The sequence below is a fragment of the Eretmochelys imbricata genome, chromosome 13, assembly GCF_965152235.1.
Source record: "Eretmochelys imbricata isolate rEreImb1 chromosome 13, rEreImb1.hap1, whole genome shotgun sequence".
Lineage (NCBI taxonomy): Eukaryota > Metazoa > Chordata > Testudines > Cheloniidae > Eretmochelys > Eretmochelys imbricata.
Window position 1 is genome coordinate 32,783,779 of NC_135584.1, and position 18,947 is coordinate 32,802,725.

An 18,947-nucleotide genomic window follows, 5' to 3' on the forward strand; every position below is an offset into this window, starting at 1 on the left:
ACATATCTGGGTTGTAAAATAAGTGGTTCGAGGTCTGAATTGATTCTTTTTTATACCTGGTTTCAAAGTTGCTTACAGCGTTGCTTCTCTGTGTCTCTGCTCTCTGGAGAACAACAACAGCACACAAAGGGAAAGTTTTTTTTCCAATTTTAAAACATTCTAGCCGTCCCACTGGGTCTTTTGGTCAGGTGACCACTCCCTTTCTTTGACCTAGCCAGGGAGAGTTTTTAACCCTTGTCTGGCTGGGTGTCCATAAAAGGGAGCTTCCCCTCCCTTCATTTATCACAGACTCCAATGAAATGGCCCATTTTCTGGTGATCTCACCCCGCTGCTAAAACTCTCCTGCGGCAACACCAGCCTGATCACCCTGGTTCTTTATATATTTATCTTCCTTGATGCACTTTCCCCATTTCTATTAACCTTGACGTTGGTGTCATGTGCACCGTCCTGCGAATCCCATCCATCAGTGAGAGGCAAAAGGCCTTTTCCACCTGCTCCTCTCAGCTCAGCATTGTAGCCACTGGACTTCTATGAATTAATTACTGCTTCAAGGGCAACAGCTGTGATTGATCTAGTGCAGTTCTTTTAGAAACACATCCAGACTTGATTTAAACATTTCAAGTTGTTCCAATGGTTTACGACCCTCCCTGTTAAAAATATCCACTTTATTTCTAGTCTAAATTTGTCTAGCTTCAACTTCCAGCCATTGGCTATTGTTACACCTTTGTCTGCTAGATTGAAGAGCCTTTTATGATTCAATTTCTGTTCTCCATGTACGTACTTATTGACTGTGATCCAGTCAACACTTAATCTTCTCTCTGTTAAGCTAAATAACTGATCTCCAGGAGTCTATCACTATCAGACATATTTTTCAATCCTTTAATCATTCTCGTGACTCTTCTCTGAACCCAATTTTTCAGCATAATGCTTCCGTCTGACCTTCAGGGGTTCTCAAACTGGGGGGTCAGGACCCCTCGGGGGTCATGAGGCTATTACATGGTAGATCGTGAGCTGTCAGCCTCTCCCACACACCCTACTTTGCCTCCAGGATTTATAATGGTGTTAAATATATAAAAACATGTTTTTAATTTATAAGGGGGGTCACACTCAGAGGCTTGCTATGTGAAAGGGTTCACCAGTAAAAAAGTTTGAGAACCACTGCCTTAAACTCTCTAAAGCTATTCAAAATACAAAAAATAGGTTTTTTTTCTTATTTTCCTGTTAGTTTTTGAGCCTTCATTTTTAAAAATAAAAGTAGAAATATGTCATCAATATTTAACAATGAGGGCAATGAGCCATTGGAACAATTTAACAAAGTTTGTGGCTGGTTCTCCATCATTGACAATTTTTAAATCAACATGTGATTTGTTCTAAATCAAGATCTGCTTGGGGAATTATTTTGGGATCTATAATGACCTATATTATACAGCAGGTCAGACTGGATGACCACAATGGTCCTTCTGGCCTTGCGATCTGTTAATCATTTATCTCTCGCCAAAAGCACACCTTGCACACAACTTGCCCTTTTCTTTCTGCAGCATTTGCATTGAGAGAATGAGAGAGAGAGAGAGAGTACTGGTGTGGAGGGAGAAAGATTCAGGAGATGAATTAATACAAACAGAGATTGTGCTTAGATTTCTTTAAGAGAGGTAATTCTGTGGCCAAGACTTTCAATTATGGGAGCCCAGAGAACGGCTTCTAAACTGGAACTTTCCAAGTGAGCTAAAGGAGCACTAAAGAAGAAAAATAAAAGAAAAGGGCTAGACAAAAATGAGCAAGTCAGCAAAAAGCCAGCCATCCTCCTTAAAGTCCTTTGTGGTTTATATGTGTCTGCCATTGCCCAGCAAGGCAACTATGGAGCATTCTCAGAGTTCTTTCACCAGAAACCCTGAAAACATGAGAGCCTGGTGTGACACACTGTACCTCAAAATAGTGCCCTGTAACCCCCGTGTTCATCATTCATAGATGGTTGTGATATTTTATACAGAGTATGCCATGTAAGATATCATATGAAAGGTCATGATCTGCTGAAACCTGTTGTTCTATCCAAATATGTATGTTGTTAGTGTGTCTGAAATTATGAGATTTTCCTATATTGTTGTCACTGAAATATGTTGTAAGTTTGAGAGCCTCTACTGCCAGGTGGGTGTTAACCAACCACTGATCAACTCTATGACTCAGTTATACAAGTCCACCACAATGGGGGTTTACTGGATCACTGTGACTCAGCAACACCCACCAGGACATATCTGGACAAGTGTCTTCGAGGCACATGAAGTAAAGACATAAAACAGAGGACTGGGGCATCATGCTTGGGCCTTTCTCCTCCCTCATCTATGCTGGGAGCAACAAGAATGCTGGAGAGACAGAAGACTTCAACAGAGGAGACTGGACCCAGGCTTGAGCAAGAGGCCTGTGTATTGTGAACTGTAACATCCAGTGGGGTGAGAAAATTGCTTCTTCTAAATACTGCCTAGTGTAATAAGGTTTAAGATTTAGATTATGCACTTATCTTTTATTTTCTTTGATAACTATCTCTGACCTTTTAAGCCTACTACTTATAATCACTTAAAATCTCTCTTTCTGTAGTTAATAAATCTGCTACGGGTCTGTGGCTAACCAGTTTGGAGTTGGAAAGTTGACTGGAAGGCAAAGTGGTGGCCGTGGTTTCTGAGGCGATGAGGTGTGGGATTTACCCAAAGGTGGTGGGCATATCTGAAATAACGGCTGGTTTTGAGAGATTGGTGTTCCTGACACTGATCCGGGGCCACTGATGGGACTCACGAGCCCATAGTTTGCCCTCATCAAGGAGCACGAATACATAAACCACAAAGCGTTTTCCTTCATTGTTATACGAGCTCAGTTTGCAGTTTTGTTTATTTACTAGGTAATCTGCTTTGATCTGTTTGCTATCACTTATAATCACTTAAAATCTATCCTTTTGTAGTTAATAACCTTATTTTATGTTTTAATCCAAACCAGTGTGCTTTTTACTGAGGTGTCTGGGGAAAGTCTCAGCTTGGTTATCACCAGTTTGCATGGTCCTCCTCACATTGAAGGAGTGGTGGACCGGGTATTAAATCCATATACTGGCCAGACTTGACCAGGGCAGGATGGTACTGCTTTGGGGTCCTAGACTGGTGGTTAGAGAGCCTGCATGTGACTGCAGCTGGGTGTGTCGTGTCCCTACCTGGGTAAATGCTGGTGAAAGTGCAAACTTGGAGGGCTTTGCAACTCGTCACAGCAGTACAGTGGGAGAGGGAGCCCAGGCTGGTGTGTCAGGGGGCTCAGCGGCACCCTAGTTCCAGGTGGCACCCCAGGAAGAACCCGTCACAAATTTATAGAAGGGGGAGAATCCCTTCCTGACTCCTGCGGGTGCTTGGTGGAAATTCTGATGCATGAGCTTGTGGGAACACGAGATATAAATCAGAAGTGAGTCCCGGGGCTGCTGAGCCCTGCCCCCCACCACACACAGCCCTGTCTCACAGTTGCACTGAGAAATTTCTCCAGCTCTTTCTTAAAACTGATTCAGTTGTTTTCCCCCACCCCCAACTCCCATTGGGAGGCTGCTCCAGAATCTCACCCCTCTGGTGGTTAGAAACCAACTTCACATTTCCAGGCTGAATTTGCTCATGGCCAGTTCATTTCCATTTGTTCTGGAGCCAGGGGTGAAAGTAACACAGGACACTTACTGTTATGGGTCCGGGGTGGCTCTGGCCCCTGGAAGGGGTGGGGCCTTTGGGGGGGAGGGGAGGGGTTGGGGGGGTCAGCATTCCCCAGCCAACCTTCCAGGCTGCCTGGCCCGCACTGCCCGGGGGTTCCCGTGTTGATTTAAAGGGTCCGGGGCTCCGGACGCTGCTGCTGCAGTGCTTTAATGTGGGCTGGCTACGGGCAGGTGCAGGTTCTTACCGGTATGCCGTATTGGCCCGTACCGGCTCACTTTCACCCCTGTCTGGAGCCAGCCTTGTCCTTTAGTTTCAATAGCTCTTCACCCCTCTCCCAGTATTTAACCTCCACCCAGTGTATTTATCCAGAGCACTCAGACCCCATCTCTGCCTTCTTTTCACTAGACTAAACAAGACAGCCTCTTCCTGTTTCCTCTCAGAAGGTAGGCCTTCCATTCCCCCGATTGTCCTAATAGCTGTTTTCAGCATCTGAGCATAACCAGGGGAAGGGCAGCCACCTCAGTGAAGTCCAGTAGGGACTCTGTTATGCCAGTCTGTGTCCCTGGGAGGCCTCAGATAATATCAGGATGGGCAGGCACCGTACAAACTGATAGACGGATGGATAGATACAGAGATGAGCTGCCAAAATCTAAACAACCGGTTCCCTCCTCACCCCACAAGGGGGTCGTGGCCTGCCCCCGCCCCCCGGGACTCTTGCCTCATCCAACTCCTTGCGTTCCTTGACATCCCCCCCGGGACCCCTGCCCCATCCACCCCACTCCCCCGTCCCCTGACTGCCCCCAGAACCGGGCAGGAGGGTCTTGTGGGCCACTGTAGTGGGTGCCCACCGTGCTCCACCCCTAAGAGTCAGAGGGACCTGTGGGGGGGGAAGGTGGGGAGTCCCGGCGGTGCTTACCTGGGGCGGCTCCCAGGAAGCATCCGGCAGGTCTCTCTGGCTCCTAGAGGTGGGGTAGCGTAGCTAGCGGGGGAGCAGGGGGAGCAGCTGCTCCCCCCACCGATCACATCAAAAGTGGCACCTTAGGCTCCGACTCCCTGGATGCTCTGGGGCTGGAGCACCCACGGGAGAATTTGGTGGGTGCAGAGCACCCACTGGCAGCTCCTCGCCTGGCCCCAGCTCACCTCACCTGCGATCTGCCTGCTCCCCTGAATGCGCCACCCCACTCTGTTCTCCGCTCCCCCCCGTGGTTTCCCGCGAATCAGCTGTTCGCGCAGGAAGCCTGGGAGGGCTGAGAAGCAAGAGGCAGCTTCGCGCTCAGGCCCAGGGAGGTGGAGGTTAGCTGGGGCGGGGAGCATTTCCCCTGCGCGCGCCCCCCCACAGGTTACCTCCTGCTGTGCGGGCGGCCCTCCTCACACCCTCCCGCCCCAGCTCCCCTCCGCTCCGCCTCCGCGGACAACTGTAAAAGGGCTTCTAAATTTAACAACTGGTTTCAGCGAACCGGGGCAAACTGGCTCCAGCTCACCACTGGATGGATAGACAGACAATGAAGCTATTGCACGATTATATGTTGCATGGAAGCCAACAGAGAAGGGGTTCTCCCAACAAAAAGCAAAATATTCACACTGGGGAGACCAGTCAGAGTTAACTAATGCCTGATGTTTTCTCCAGTAAACAGCGACTCTCTGATGTTAGTCCCCAGTGTATTAAGAGGAGGAGGCCCATTAAATATGAGCAGGTTGTAGTGGGAATGAGAGCACGCAGGGAAGATCAGCAGTACTGCTGCCAACGCGATTCTTCGCTTAGCAAAAGGGATGAAGTAGCACAAGCGGGTCTGTTTGCTTTGTACAATTGTTTGTTTAAAACAAAACAAAAGGGTGGGGGAATATCAAGGGGGGAAATGTTCCTGCTGGCTCCTGAACATCTGGGAAGGTTAATTACGTACAAGACACATTCAGCGCCAAGGTACCGTGCTTCAGCCAGTACACGGTCCCTTTGGCATTTGTCCATAGTTAAATCCTGGAATGTCTCTAACCTGCTGGCTCACCCACTGCCTCGGTCACCATGCAGAGATCAGGGACTGAACTTAGTGAGGAAAATGCACCACCTACCAAAGGGCTGATTTTGCCACTGGTATTTCCCATATTCATTCTATCTATTGTGACAGGGTCGGGCCAGATGGCTATAGGAGAGTAATTTTTTTTTTATAAAGCAGAAAAAAATTTATTTGCATAACACTCTTACACAAATCCCCAAAGAAGATAAAACAAAACTATGCAATAAAACAAAAGCAAACGCAATGTATAACACAGCAGCCTTCAGGGGAGAGAAGTGTTCAGGCTTGCCTGGGCCCAGAGCAGGGGCGCTTCCTCAACACTCATGGTCTTCCACCCTCCTGAGTTACCTGGTGGCCTAGAGCGGGGGGTCTTCCTCGATGCTCATGGTCTTCAACGCCCTCGAGTTACCTAGTGCCACGCCCAGTGTTACCAACTATTCCTCTCCTGAGAGTGCCCAACAAGATGGGGAAGGCTGCGGGATGGGCAGTTTGGGGGGGGGGCGTGCACCCACATGTGAAAGGGCCCCTCCTAGGTGATGGTGATGATGGTATCCACAGCAGCAACGGCTGGGGCTGGGGTATCTCGCTCTTCTCCTCAATCAAAGGGTCAGACAGAGGGAACCGGAAGGGATCACTGAGCAGAGAACCTCAGACAGCACCCACCGCTCCTCGAAGGCATCAAGGGAGTTGGTGGACGCCGCCCAGAGGAACTCTGCCCAGCTACGTGAGTGTACTAAGGATCGGAAAACGGCCCTACAGTCGCAGGAAGCTTCATCGGCTAACCTCCTCTCTCTGGTTTTATGGATGGCTGTTTTAGCTAGGGCTAGGAGGAGGTTAACCAGGAGATCCTGCGACTTTGTGGGGCCACGGATGGGGAGTGTGTAAATGAAAAGGTGAGGGGAAAAATGCAGCCAAAAGCGTAATAAAATATTTGTGAGGAGCCGGAAAAGGGGCTGCAGGCTGGCGCACACTAAATATATATGTGCCAGGGTTTCCCTCACATTGCAAAAAGGGCAAGTATCTGGGATGGGGGTGAACCATGTCAAAAACACGCCCGTGCTCACAGCTCCGTGAAGGAGCCGCCAACTGATGTCCCCGACGGGTCTCGGGACCAAGGTGGAATACAGGTTGGCCCACCGGGGCTGCTCACCCTGCAAAGGTGGCAGGAGGTCCCGCCACTTTGTATGGGGGCGGGACACCAGGGTGAGGGCGTGAAGGGTGTGAAGCGTGAGTGTGTATAGATGTTTCCTTGGCGCAGTTTGGAAGCTGACCGGCTGCAGTTCATGCAGCCGGCTCGTAGTGAAAGGGTGAGGGGTTAGTTGGGATCTATGGGGTAGGGATCCAATTGAAAGGTCTGAGACTGTAGGAACTCCACAGTCAGCCTGTCCATGCCCGGAGATTTATTGGTGGGCATGCGACGGAGCGCTTCTGAGAACTCGGCCAAGGTGAGAGGCAGCTCTAGTCGGTCTCGGTCACCCACGTTGACCGTGGGGAGTTCCTCCCAGAGCACCCTGCAAGCGCCAGGATTGGTCGGATCTGGGGAGAAAAGGCTTGTGTAGAAGTCACGGGCCCTCCCACACATCTCCACTTGATCTGTGAGGGGGGTGCCGTGTTCTGCTAGAAGGCAGATGACATGTTTCTTGGCCCCCCTCGTTTTCTCCAGGGCATAGAAGAAAGGGGAGCCACGATGCATCTCCCGAAGGAGGCGGATGCGGGATCGAACAAAGGCATCTCGGGCGTGATGGTCCTCGAGGGCCCGGAGCTTCTCCCGCTTCTCCCGGCACACTCCGCAGAGGAACGGGTCCTCAGGGCTGGCGGCCAGACTCTTGGCACACAGCTTCCCTAGATCCCACCATTGCCGCGCCGCTTCCCTAGATCCCACCATCACTGCACCGAGGGAAAGGCACGCTGCTGCTCTCGCCAGGCCAGCCAGAACTCCCGGAAGGACGTCACGAAGCCCTCATCCTCCAACAGGCTGTTGTTAAAGTGCCAATAGGCCGGCCCCGGCCTCTCTGCACGGAGGTAGGCTGTTATGGTGGCTAAATGATGGTCGAAAAATGGGGCCAGCCGGATGTTGGAGGATTGGGCTTGTGAAAGATGGAAATGGGATAAATAAGTACGGTCCAACCGAGAGTAGTGTGACCGATGGGCCTCCATCCGGACAAAGGTGAACGTGGAAGTGTCATCTGGGTGGTGGTCACGCCAGACGTCTACTAGGGAGTGATGTTCGATTATTTCTCGGAGAATGTTCGCAGTGGCTGGGCTCAGCTCGGCCCCTGAGCGGTCCCGTTCCTCGAGGGTGGTGTTAAAGTCCCCTCCCAGGACTAGGCACTCGTGAGAATCTAGGGTGCTGAGGAAGTCAGACACCCGCTGATAGAATTGTGGCCGTTTCGGGCTCGTTGTTGGGGCATAGAATTAACAAAATTGACCACGAGCCCCTACATACAGACTCGGAGATGCAGCAGGTGGCCCAGCATGGCCTCAGTGACCCTTAGCACCTCGGGCTGTAGGTTGGGGGAGAACAGGGTCGCCACTCCAGCTTGCCACATCGTGAAGTGGCTAAAGTAGACCCCGTCCCCCCACTCCAGCCGCCAGCTGTCCTCGGCGGTCGGATCCGTATGGGTCTCCTGCAGGAAAACTACAGAGTACCCCCCTTCCCGAAGGTAAGAGAGCACCTGGGACCTGTGGAGGGCCATCCTACAGCCCCTGGTGTTCAAAGTTGTGGCAATGAGAGGCGTCATGCGGAGGGCTGGGGGGGTGGGGGGTTCTTATTGGTGGGGGTGTTCGTGGCCCCTGGCGGGTCGCGCAGCAATCTGTGACCCATCCCGTAAGTGAGTAAATCATTACGGAAGCCGCGGGCCCACCCGTAGGCTGCAGCACCGTGCCTTCCTTGCCCTCTACCCTCCTTTATAAGGGCCCTTGTGGCCTGGAGGATTTGATCAAAGTCCCCCCATAGATGGAGAGCCAGCTGTACCCTGTTGCGGGCACCACGGATGTTTTGTAAAAACTTCCGCAATGCATTTCGTAGCTCATGGGGGGGTGGGGTTGCGATTTCCAGGTTGTTCCCTGGTGGGGCTCGTGATGCAGCCTCGTGGTCCGCTGAGGCGGGCAGGCAGGGTGAGGACCACCGACGGGGCGTCTGACAGGCTAAAGTTATTAGGTCCATCTCATGCCTTGGGGTAGAAGGGGATGGTGGAGGGAAAATTGCAGCTCCTAATGGGTCGTGGCAGGAGAATGCAAAGGCTGCTTCCTGGGGTGAATCTGCAAGAAACGGGAAAGAAATAACCCCAGGGGTGGTAATAGCATCGCAGGAGGAGGTGGATTGGGCAGGGACAAGGGTGGGGGCGGGGGCATAGGCAAGGCTCTGGTCTTCGGGAGGCAAGCAGCTGAAAAGTGGTGCCTTCTGAGCAGATTTGAGGGTTGAGGTTGGGGGAGGGGCTCCCAGCGATGCTAGGCGCAGGCTCTGTGGTGGATTTGGCGGCCATGGCATCAGGTGGTGGACCACCTTCTGTAGGGTGCCCGCCCGGGAAGACGGTTAGGGGGAGGGAGCATGGGGAAAGGGGGACTGGGGTGAGGTTGCCCAGATCGAGGCCAGCCGGCAGTAGGTCATCCTCTCCCTGGTGACCGGGGTCAAACCTAGGGCCTCAATCTCCTCATACATGGAGGAGAGTTTGTCTTCTGCTACCCCGGGGCCCCCTCCTCTGGGGCCCGCCTCGACGGTCACTTCGGGGTTCGCGGGGGGTTCGGGTGGTATCCGGATAGAAGGGGCTTCCTCAGGGGTCTCGGAGGGGAGGGTCTCCCGTGGAGGGGAGATTCTACATTCCAATGCCATTCTGTCTTCCCCTCCCAACACCGGCGGATGGATCTGACTCATGGGCATAGCGGAAGGCTCAGTATCAGTGCCTCCCTTCCTGGTCTTCCGGGGGGCCTCCGCATCGGATGGGTGCAGCGGAGCTCGAGCCTTCCGCTTGCCTCGCTTCCCCTGGACTAGGGTCCAGCCCTCCATAGCATTGTCTGGGGGTTGGTTAGCAGGGGTCGTGTCGGGGGGCAGAGGTGATGGTTCAGGGGTTCGGGGGGGTAACGGTGAGGCAGCATGGGGGGCGGGGGGTTCTCCTTGGGGTGGGCCCTCTCCTATACCCGGTAATATCTTTGCTGCACCCTCCTCCGTAGGCTCTGCTGGATTGTTGATAGCAAGGGTGGGACTCCCTTGCTTGTCTGGGCGTTGTAGGGGAGGTTGGGCCCGGAAGGGAGCAGCGGTGGATTGGGCAGGAGGAGAGGTGGTTTCAAGTGCCGGGCGGCCACGGGCGTCGGCAACGATGGAGCCGACGTCGTGCCGGGTCTTGGGGGTCTCAGATGCCCCTCCCCTCTGAGTCAAAGGGCAGTCTCTTCGGACATGCCCTGCTGAGCGGCAGAGGTAGCACCGGGCTTCTCCCGTGGAGTAAAAGACCCGATAGTGGGCTCCCTCATAGGGACTAGGAAGGACCCCTCGAGCGCCTCTCCGTCACGCTCTGCCGCTGGCGGTAGAAGCTGCACTTGCCGGCGGAACGAGAGGACGTGACGGATGGTGGGGTCCTTGCAGCCCAACGGGAGAGGGCTGATGACAGAAACAAGTTTCCCCAGGGTGGAGAGAGCGGGTAACAGGGCGGCATTGGGTAGAAAGGGAGGGACAGAGGGAGGACTAGGCGAACGCCCAGGTCCTCTAGCGGCTCCAGGGGGACAAACACCACCCCCACTGCCAGGCCCTTCTCCACCGCCTCCTGGGCTGCAGCCTCCGATGCTAAGAAAAAGACGACCTTCCTGTACATTTTGGAGGCCGCCACGATAGCCGTGGGTCCTACCACCTTCGCCAATGCCTGCATGTATGTCTCCGCGTGGGGCGAGGCGGGGACCAGGAGGCAATGGACGCCGTGCTTCCTGGTCATGGTGGGAAAGGGGCCTTGGCCGCTATTGATGGTAGCAGAGGCGTGGGTGGGCAAGATGAAGAGACGGCAGGCATGGGGAGGGCTTCCACTGCCCGGGCATACGTCCTGGGGGCCGGGGAAGGGACGCTCGCAGAGCTGGTGGAGGGAACAGCGGGGAGGGACGCCATGGTGGATGATGAGGCCACAGCGGCGGGGGCAACCCCTGCCATGGAGGGCCTGGTGGTTTTAGCGGGGTCCTTTCCTTTCTTCACACCCTGGCCTTTCCGGCCAACTGCGGGGGGTTTCCTAGAATCTGGGGGGGCGGTGGGCGTAGCAGCGGCAGTAATCGCCCTGGTGCCTCCTGCTGCCGATGCCCCAGTGGGGGCGGTGGCAGGTGTTTTGGCAAAAGTGGTGGTGGGGGGCTTGGGGGTTGGGGAGGGGGGTAGGTGGGGGAGGGGCAACTGAGGTTGTTAGAGGGGTCTCACCCCTCTCATTCCCCGCCATTGTGAGCAGGGAGAGACGGGGAGATACCAGAAGGAGGAGGGGGGAGGGGGAAGCAGATTAACCACTCCTCCCTCTTGGGCTGCAGGCGGGGGGGGGTGCCAAATGGGTTGGACTGAATGGGGGGAGGAAAACCGGAATTGGGGTCCGGTAATAGGGGCAAACTGTGGGGTAAACAGTCTGGGGTGGTGGTGGGGGGGACGTGGACCCACGCGCGTTTGTGCAAAGAGTCTTGTTTGGTCGGCTGTTGTGTCTGGTCCGAAACGGCAAAATTCAAAGCAAACAGCTGAATCCAAAGGCAGATGGCAAGTTGCCAGCAGGGATGGATGGCGGGGGGGGGCGTGACGGTTGTAATTGTGTTGGGGGGGGCACCGATGGATCAGGGGGGCAGCTCTGTGCTACACCCCCTGTGCCCCTACAAATGCAATTAAGACACAGTCAAACTCCCCCCACACGAGTGTATAATTCAAAAATTACTCAGTCTTACGGCCCCCTCCACGATGGTTAGTAGCTTCCCTTGGTGATTTTTCCTGTCAGCTGTCTTCTCTTCTGGCTTTATAATAAGGCTTTCAGCAGGCCAAGAATGTTGCAGAGATAAGAAGATTCCTCTCGGCCATAAACATACAGCAGAAAGGCTGGGTCTGGGGGCTTCCACTCCCCTCCTCCGGGTAGTGGGTCGGCAGTCCTCTGCCCCCCCCTCCGGGGGTTTCAGCTGGAGCAAATAGCAGTGTCCGAGAGCAGGCGTTGGGGGGGGGGGGGGCTGGCAGCAAGCTGGCAACCGACCAGCACTCAAACGGCAGCAAAAAAACAGCAAAAAACCCCCAAACAAAACGAAGAAAAAGCATCTGGCCCAGTCGAGGGGGGAACTAAAGCAGGGTCAAAAAGTAAGAAAAATCCAGGGCAGGGGGCAAGCAAGTGAAGGACCTCCAGCAGCAAATGAAGGAGATCCCTTTTCCCTGGGTAAGGGAGCAGGGAAGGGTCCAGAACAATCAGGAACCTTCTGGAGACAATTAAGACAGAGAGGCTGATTAGAACACCTGCAGCCAATCCAGAAGCTGCTAGAATCAATTAAGGCAGGCTAATCAGGGCACCTGGGTTTAAAAAAGGAGCTCACTTCAGTTTGTGGTGCGTGTGTGCGGAGCTGAGAGTGCGAACGTGGACTGTTGGAGGACTGAGGTGTACAAGCATTATCAGACACCAGGAGGAAGGCCCTATAGTGAGGGTAAAGAAGGTGTTGGGAGGAGGCCATGAGGGAGTAGCCCAGGGAGTTGTAGCTGTCACACAGCTGTTCCAGGAGGCACTCTAGACAGCTGCATTCCACAGGGCCCTGGGCTGGAACCCGGAGTAGAGGGCGGGCCCAGGTTCCCCCCAAACCTCCCAACTCCTGGTCAGACACAGGAGGAGTTGACCTGGACTGTGGGTTCACGAAAATGGTCAAACTGAGGGCTACCGTGAAGTTCCAAGGCAAGCAAACCCGCCAATAAGCGGAAGACCCACCAAGGTAGAGGAGGAACTTTGTCACAAAAACCTTTTAAAATTCTGCTGTGCTTCTGGTTCAAAATGATCTCAAAATGATCCCACCTCTCTGCCACCATGTCAAGGTTCCTTCCCCACTCTGAACTCTAGGGTACAGATCTGGGGACCTGCATGAAAGACCCCCTAAGCTTATTCTCACCAGCTTAGGTTAAAAACTTCCCCAAGGTACAAACTTTGCCTTGTCCTTGAACAGTATGCTGTCACCACCAAGCATTTTAAAAAAAGAACAGGGAAAGAGCCCACTTGGAGACGTCTTCCCCGAAAATATCCCCCCAAGCCCTACATCCCCTTTCTTGGGGAAGGCTTGATAAGAATCCTCACCAATTTGTACAGGTGAACACAGACCCAAACCCTTGGATCTTAAGAACAGTGAAAAATCAATCATGTTCTTAAAATAAGAATTTTAATCAAAGAAAAGGTAAAAGAATCACCTCTGTAAAATCAGGATGGTAAATACTTTACAGGGTAATCAGATTCAAAACATAGAGAATCCCTCTAGGCAAAACCTCAAGTTACAAAAAGACACAAAAACAGGAATATCCATTCCCTCCAGCACAGCTTATTTTACCAGCCATTAAACAAAAGAAAATCAAATGCATTTTCTAGCTACATTACTTACTAACTTAACAGGAGTTGGAAGGCTTGCATTTCTGATCTATTCCCGGCAAAAGCATCACACAGACAGACAGAACCCTTTGTTCCTCACCCCCCTCCAGATTTGAAAATATCTTTTCTCCTTATTGGTCATTTTGGGTCAGGTGCCCGTGAGGTTACCTTAGCTTCTGAACCCTTTACAGGTGAAAGGGTTTTGCCTCTGGCCAGGAGGGATTTGATAGCACTGTCTACAGAAAGGTGGTTACCCTTCCCTTTATATTTATGACAGTTCTAAACATACATGAGGACTTTTACAGACACATAAAACTTACATCAAACACATCCAGCAATTACTGTGCAATACAGCCCTGGACTCCCCATCAAACACCTGTGCGCAAACTCACAAGTCAAACACATGTGCTTGACATTGCTTTTTGCATGGAAAATTCATACCTTTCTTATGTGATAGCTTCTTTTTTTAATGACCTAAAATAAAAATGAATTATTTAGATGGATGATGAGGTCATTGCCTTGAATGAATCTATCCCCCACGAAAGGGAAATTAACCAGAGATGGTGGTATTTGAGCTAAAGAGGAATCTCCCAAGACTGTCATTTTCTGAGCAGACCTGTCTTGTTTAAAAGCAACTTTTGGAATTGCCCCAAATTAAGGGCACTACTTTGTGACTTGCCCCCTCACTGTTCGGTTTGTGTCACTCTAAAGGTCCCAAAGGGTGTTATATGTTCTGATAGCCACCCAGGAGCATATTTAAATCCATTCACTCCCAATGGCTAGGGCCAGCTCAAAAGGGGCAGAGCTAAGGTTACTCTGCACGGGTGGCATGTACCTTAATGCTTTGTTTCCTGCTCTTCAGAGATTGAAGTTTAGCCCCTGGAAGGGCGTGAGGCTGTGCTGGGGTTTGGGTGGGAATGTGGATTAGGGGAATTATTTTTTAAGAGAGGGAAGTGCTCAGTAGTTCCTGTTGATAGTCCGGTTGGGTGCCTAACGCCCCTAGCTACTGTTGAGAATCCAACCCTGACATGTTCAGGATGAGTAAAGCTGGCCAGAAAATGGACAAGAAAAAAATCTTGAACTATTGTTGAATAAATACATAAATAATAAACAAATAAATTATGTGTCTTCTGGGGGAATTTTCAAAAGTGTGTTAGGGAGTTAGGAGCCCTGAGTTTCAAATCAACTTATGTCCCTAATTCCCTTTGGTGCTTTTGATTTTCATCCTTCCCTCAATAATTTTTGCAATTAAAATTTTCTAAGAAGTTCTATTCAGCATTCAGATTTTATTTTCACAGAAAATATCAGCTTTCCTATCCATCCACTCACGCACCCACCCATCCAGCCCCTTACCACTGCTAGGTGGAAAATAAGAATTGAATTTTATGAAAATCTTCAGTGTTTCAAAATTTGGTTTCAGGTTGCAATTTTCAAACCTTCCTGGCAAAAGTTTAGTCAAAACTAATGTTTAATTTAATTTTTTTTGAAGAATCAGCATTTACAAATGAAACCAACATTTTATCAAAAAATTCTGGACCTGCTGTGAACACTTTATTCACAAAGTGATCATTTGATCTCAGTCCCTTTCAATGTGTACTAACTACTTATGCTAAACAATCAGTTCCACCTTGTACTTAGCTGTGACACTCTGAGTATTGGGCAAAGGTTGTGACACAGACACAGGGAGCGCTGCTTCCTGATCTGTAAGGATTCCAGTCTCCATTCCGTGCATTTCCAAAGTACATCCCTTTCCTGGGGGAGCTCAGTACCACCCACAAAATGCTGATACTTCTCTGCTCCCACGGAAAGCCATGGAGGAGATGCTCAGCAGGAGACATGAAACATCTCAGTACTGGGCTGGGAAGGTGCATCGGAATCTGCCCCCCAGGAAAGGCTGGAGAGGTAGCTGAGAAACAGCTGAGAACCTGAGGGTCCCTGAGCTGGGGTGAAGACAGAGGGAGGTTTGGGGGGAAGAAGTGGTTTGAGGATGGTGGGGGATGGAGGTGTACTAGGTTTTAAGAAATAGGTTTATTGAGGAATCGGGCTGGGGGATGGTGAGCAGTGGGGGGGAAGGGGTTTGGGGCATGCAGGATGTGACACCCTGGCACCCCAATATTCCCCAGGATATGTTTTGTGCAAAGTAGGCCTTGTGAGGTATCATTTGAAAAGTCTTGATCTGCTAGATAGTAATATCTCATTGGATTGTATGTGCTATCATTGTACGTGAAGTTACGAAGTTTGGCTATGTATGTGTTACTGAAACATTGTGAGATTGAAAGCACCCACAAGCAGCATTTCAGGTACAACAGTACAAAGGACAAACAATGGTAATGGCTTACTGAGGAAATGACACAAGCACAAGGATTACCCCAGGAACCATGTACAATAGAAAGCTCTCAGAGATAGCACTACACAATGGGAACTGTTTGACTCAGATCACAGCAAAAGAGCTTTCCAGCAAGCGGGAAGAAGATATAAAAGGGGGAAATGACATCACGCTGGGACTCACTCTCTCTACAACAACACACCTGGAAACACCTCAGGAACAAAGACTGAACTGAGGGAAGTGCTGGACCCAGGCAAAAGGGATTTTTAGCCTGTGAATGGAACACCTGGGGATTCCAAGCTGTAAGCAAGTGCAGATTTCCCCTGAAGAGTCTGCAGCCTGTTTGTATCATCTCTTAGGGCACGTCTACACTGGCAAAGTTACAGCACCGGCAGCTACAGCGCCGCTCAGAGAGTGCAGAAGGGAAACCGCTGTTGTGTGTTCACATTGTCAGCTGCCTGCGCAATAGCGTGTTCACACTTGTGGCACTTGCAGCGGTATTCGGAGTGGTGCACTCTGGGCAGTCATCCCACAGAGCACCTCTTTCTCTTCTGCTGCTAAGACTTGTGGGAAGGTGGAAGGGGTCGTGGGGCATCCTGGGTCCAGTCCCAATGCCCCGTGATGCATTGCTTCACATCCCAGCAATCCCTGTGCTTCTGTCCACATTTGGCGCCATCTTTCAACAGTTTGTGTACTGCATGCCCTGCCCCTTCGGGCTGCAGGAATGGATCCCAAACTGTTGACCGGAATGCTGCTCGCTCTGACCAACATGTCACGAGTGGCAGTGGAGTTATTCCTTAAATTGCAAAGGTAAGAGGAGTGCGACATTGATCTTGCCATGCGTACTAGCTACAACACGAGATTGCTTGTGGCATTCAGGGAGGTGCTGACCACTGTGGAACGCCGCTTTTGGGCTGGGGGAAACAAGCACTGAGTGGTGGGATCACATCGTCATGCACGTCTGGGATGATGAGCGGTGGCTGCAGAACTTTCGGATGAGAAAGCCACATTCATGGGGTGTGATGAGCTCACTCGGAACAAGGACACAAGAATGAGAGCTGCCCTGTCATTGGAGAAGCACGTGGCGATTGCACTGTGGAAGCTGGCTACTCTAAACTGCTACTGATCGGTCGCTAACCAGTTTGGAGTAAGAAAGTCGACCACTGGACTCGTGTTGATGGAAGTGTGCAGGGCCATTAATCACATCCTGCTCCAAAAGACCGTGACTCTGAGCAACATGCATGACATTGTGGATAGCTTTGCAGAACGTGCATAACGTTGCATAACACTGGCCTGTTCAGGAAGATGCAAGCTGGGACTTTCTTCCTGGACCAGAAGATCACCCAAGGGGAAGTCAAAATGACCATTGTGATCCTGGGAGACCCCGCCTACCCCTTAATGCCGTGGCTTATGAAGCCATACATGGGGCAACTTGACAGCAGCAAGGAGCAGTTCAACAACAGGCTGAGCAAGTGCAGAATGACTGTGAGTGTACTTTTGGCCATTTAAAAGCCCACTGGTGATGCCTCTATGGGAAGCTGGACCTGGCTGATGACAATATTCCTATGCTTAAAGCCGCACGCTGCATGCTCCATAATATTTGTGAAAGGAAGGGTGAAAGCTTCACTCAGGGCTGGACCGCAGAGGCTCAGTGCCTGGAGGCTGAGTTTGAACAGCCAGAGACCAGGGCTATTAGAGGGGTGCAGCGTGGGGCCATAAGGATCAGGGATGCCTTGAGGCAGCGATTTGGAGCTGAAAGCCACTGATATGTGTTGCTATGCTCGGGAGTGCAGTGCTTGTAATGCTAGGAGGTGATTGGTGCACACGATGCAATAAAGGGGTTTAACGTAATTGTATGTTGCTTTGCAGTGCTCTTTTTGCTTTCAATTAAGAGAATAAAGATTGCTTTAAAACCAACACAATTCTTTTATTAAAAGACAACAACTGGAGGAGAGAGTCAAATGAAAAAAATACATCAGCAGGGAGGGGAACGGGAAGGTCCCAGGAGGAGGAGGGGTCCCAGGACAGCGAAAGATTTGTGTATGTCCAGGGATCATATCCAACCTCCTTTGGAATACAGTGCGGTGGGTATTGTACTTCAGCAGGGCCAAACTGCAGAGGGACGGGTGATGAGTGCAGTGGGTACTGGGAGTCCGCAGGGCTGGACTGTGACGGGGAGGAGTGGAATGCCGCGGGTACAGACTGGAGCCAGGAGGCTGATAAGAGTTTGTTGGCGTTGTCTGGGGGGTGCATGGGAAAGAGTTTTGCGACGGCAGCTGCAGGGGAGGGCGGGCGCAGAGCTGCTCGGTTTGAAGAGCTAGTATTGCCTGGAACGTGTTCACTTGGTGCTCCATAACTTTCAAGAGCCTCTCCGTGGCTTCATTCTGGCGTGCCACATACTCCTTTTGGTCCCTCTTTTTGCTGTCCCGCTACTCCTTCAGTTCCTGTTTCTTGGCAGCAGAGTGCATCATAACCTCACGCAGAAAGTCCTCCTTAGTTCTTCTTGGACACTTTCTAATTCTGCCCAGCCGTTCCGCTGCCAATAACCAAGAGGGAGGCTGGGTTCCCAAGGTCATCTCTGTGAAGTTTAAATGCTACATTTTACGAAGCAGTATTGTTTGCAACACAGACAACACTGATTCAGTGCTTTAAAACACAGCAAGTACTCACACACCTGTCACTAACTGTCTGACCCTAGGCAAGCGCACATGAGCCACAAGACCCCCAAAATGGTGAGTAGCCACAGGGGCAGGGTAAACCACTCTTCCCGGAGCCTCCTGTACACTGGGCATGTGGCTCTTGGGGAGAGCCAGCACTGTAGGGGGGCCCTGATAATCATTCCTGTCCTCACACTTTACACAGGGGGTGATCATTATGGAAGATATCTCACTGCTGAGGGTGAGCAGGGAATCAAGGGAGGGTCTTCTCCAAGCCTGTGGCTTCCGCCCAGGCCCCATGCAGCTCACCTGTGTGCAGCAGTGGTCCCCCCATCTATGATGGCACAGTGGCGTGGGAAAGTTACCATTAATGGGGCAAGAAACAAAGCAGCTCTGCCGAAGAACCTGCGGCAGCAGATTGCGCAGTAACACAAAACATTCATAAACCAGTTGGAGAACATTTCAATCTCTCTGGTCACTCGATTACAGACTTAAAAGTGACAATTCTTCAACAAAAAAATTTCAGAAACAGACGCCAACGAGAGACTGCTGAATTGGAATTAATTTGCAAACTGGATACAATTAACTTAGGCTTGAATAGAGAGTGGGATGAATGGGTCATTACACAAAGTAAAACTATTTCCCTACGTTTATTCCTCCCCCCCCCCACTGTTCCTCAGATGTTCTTGTCAACTGCTGGAAATGGCCCACCTTGATTATCACTACAAAAGGTTTTCTCCCCC